The sequence below is a fragment of the Cynoglossus semilaevis genome, chromosome 1 (genome assembly GCF_000523025.1).
Source record: "Cynoglossus semilaevis isolate Cse_v1.0 chromosome 1, Cse_v1.0, whole genome shotgun sequence".
Taxonomy (NCBI): Eukaryota; Metazoa; Chordata; class Actinopteri; order Pleuronectiformes; family Cynoglossidae; genus Cynoglossus; species Cynoglossus semilaevis.
Window position 1 is genome coordinate 22,138,866 of NC_024307.1, and position 3,447 is coordinate 22,142,312.

Below are 3,447 nucleotides of genomic sequence, written 5' to 3' on the forward strand. Positions count from 1 at the left end.
GTTGTGTTATTAATTTGAGACTGGTTAATAACACCGAGTGCTCCTAAGCAGCACTCGACCCATTGCATCTACATATGTAACTTTCTCAATAAAAGGAGCTGAAGTCACTCATACCCTTTGAGACTTAGGTGAGCCAGCTCTGCGAAGCTGTTGGCCTCTCAGTGAGTAAAACTTACAACGTTGTCAGGTGTGGTTCTTTTCTGGTCATTCTATCTGCGGCAGTTAGATGACAATAGTGGTTGCTGAATAACGTATTTTTCTGCACCAACAAAACCTCTCTCGCTGTTTTTTTTTTTTATTGTCCCCCAAAATTTTCTTGGGGATTTTTATATTGTTTTTATGCATGTCTGGCTGAGATAATCATGCATGGTTTCATGAGTGCTGTTGAAGAGCTGCTGTTGTTGTTGCTGTACTCACCTGAAAGCTGGAGGCTGGTGGACACAGTCTCAGATGGATGCTGCAAGTCTGTGACTCCACTGATGAGAGTTCATTATAGTCTCAAAAACATCTTCATCTCAGCTCTACACTGTCAGACAAGTGCCAGTGCCTGAAATTAGAGTCCGTAACCACATAACCCCCCCCCCCTTCTCCTTGTCTCCTCCCCTACAGCTCAACATTCTCCTAATGCTTACTGAGCCTGCTCCACTAAAACACGTGAACTAACACAGATTCTCAGTAGCTTTGTATCATGTATCTCTTCCTAATTAAAACTGTAGTGTAATGTATTAACTGTAACTGTAGTATATACAGTGGTACCTCTATATTGCGGTTCTCCTTTCGCTCCCTTGGTATAGTGCAGATTTTTTTTTATTCCAATCTCACGAGAGTTTTGCTATATTGTGGTATTTTACGAGAAAAAAAAATATTTACAATATTTTCATTATTTTCATGATCCAAAAAACATTTTCTAACCTAAAAATAATGAAACAGTAAAAATATAGCAAAAAATAAACTAAAAGACATTGCTGGTAACTGCTTACTTAGAGTAGCTCGAACACAGCATTGAGCATGCCCTTCTGTTCCTCACGCTGATTGGCTGATGCATCATAGCATCTCTCATCCCCCCTTGTCTGTCCGCCACTACAGTACATTGCTGTGAAGTTTGTGCTCTTGTGTTTGGTGAAAGTTGATCCTAATTTAACACCTTATGATGCCCCCTAAATGCTCTGATCATCTTCTCAGAATTCTGTTACCAAGACCAAACAAAGAGGCTGACACAGATGACAGTTAACAGCCTTTATTTTTACTACGTCACGCCACTCCTGTGCTCTCCCTGCTGCAGCTGAGTGCTGACCTCCGCCACGTCATGTATTTAATTTATTTACATATGTATGTCTTATAATTCCATTTTACAACTCTACGGTGCATATAATTGTGTGGGAAAGGGTAATACAGTCTAGGGAGGGTTGATAACAGCTTGGGGGAGCTTCGTAAAGGGTAAATACATATGTTAATAATATAATAACTTTCTCGTCTCCACTTTTGGCGGTGGGGCTTTGATTGCAACTATCATGATAGGAGTGGGACCACTTTATATATATATATATATACACATATATATTATCCAGCAAATATATATTTGCTGCTTTAATTATCACCTAAAATATAACTTGACCATGATTTATTTTGTCACTGAGGAGGTGATTCATTAAGAGCCTGCAGCATGATGTGCAAAGTCTCACAATCTAGGCAAGGTCAATAAATGAGATGGGAGGGAGTTGAAAGGAATCTTGGAATCATTTTACACCAGCTTCATTCTACCAGCCATGTATTATGTCCTGCCCTTTCCCTCTAACCTAAACCAGTGGTAAGGAAAATACCCCATATGCTCCCTCTGTCCATCCTCTCAAACCTCAAACCTCAAGCACATGCTTAACAGGTCTGTCACAGGCCCGGTACACCTAGCAGCATTAAAAAGTCCTTAAGTGCCTAGCAGCTGTTCTGGACATCTGGCGGACAAAAATTATGCCATGTCTCCTGTCCATTATCCCATCCTGCACCTGCAGGAGCATTCGTCTGAGAAAGGGAAAAGCCAGTCATAGTCCCTACAACATCAGTCAGCTAGGATGGGCACAATACTGGAAGTTGGTGGCTGATCTCAATCAAAGGCTCTGCTTCCCATCTGGATCGTCACAACAAACCTCAAATGAAATCTTGAAAACAGTACCCTGTTTTTCTGACTGCTGTTGAGCTGACGCCAAAACTCAAGATCCAAGAATTGTATGAATGATTTCAGTTGCTATTATGGGTGCCCTGTGCTTCCCTTACAGTATTACACATGGCCCACAGAAGAATCTAAGGAGTTTGACCTCCTTTCATGGCCTCCTCTCCTCCTCCTTCTGGTTAATACCACAGGATCAGTCAAAGGTGATTAGTTTAAACTGCTGTTATAGCTCAAAAATAATCCCTTGGTAACTTTGTGAGTGCTTGGCTTTAGACCCTAAAGTCTAAGTGATAGACCTAGATGAAGCCAACACCTTCTCACATGATCTTAAATAATTGTTTAATTTGTCTTATCATTTTTTAAAACTAAACAATTCATTATTTATACAGAAGGAATTGTGGGAAAATATATTTTTAAACCTCAGAATTGGGGCTGGCTTAGTTGTTACAGTACTATCATTTCAGGTTATCTTCTCATATCGACTTGCATCTTTTTGTATTTGATTTATTTTGAAGATACCTTCCAGTGGACTCACCACCTGCAGGAAGGTTCACGATGTACTAGTACGGTGCAGTGTGATTTGGCTGGGACTTGTTAAGACTGCTGCCCCGCGACCTGGTAACGGATACGCGGATGAAAATAGATGAAACCATATTGATTAAAACCATAATAAAATAAAAACAAAAACAAACAAGGCAAAATATTTTAACATAACACATGGAAATACATATTCAAAATAAGGAGTGAGTATAAATTATAGACTCTCACCCCTTCTCCTTACATAATGTATCATATGAACAACAAGTTTCCTTGTAAATGTGTTTAGATTCTTATGTCTGATCTTGCAGATGCATGAAATGTATTTCTGATTTTGTGTTATGCAACCCTAAATGTAATTTAACTTTACACATTTACAATAACAATATTCCCATACTTATACATACAAAGACACATACATACATATACATAAAAACAAACAGAGGTGGAAAAAGTACTAAAAAAAATTTAATTAAAAGTATCTTTACTTTGCTTAGTGATGCTTTGGCCCAGAGGCAATGTCTCTGTCATTGGTGTGGAACCCCAGGGTTCACCTCCTGGGCAAGTTCGAACCCCGGTTAGGGCAGTTGATACCTTCCAGTGGACTCACCACCTGCAGGAAGGTGTAGGGGGGTTGGTACGGTACAGTATGATTTTAGTGGCGACTGCTGCCCCCGCAACCCGGTAACGGATAACTGGATGAAAATGGATGGATGGATTTACTTTGCTTAAATTCTACTCAAGTA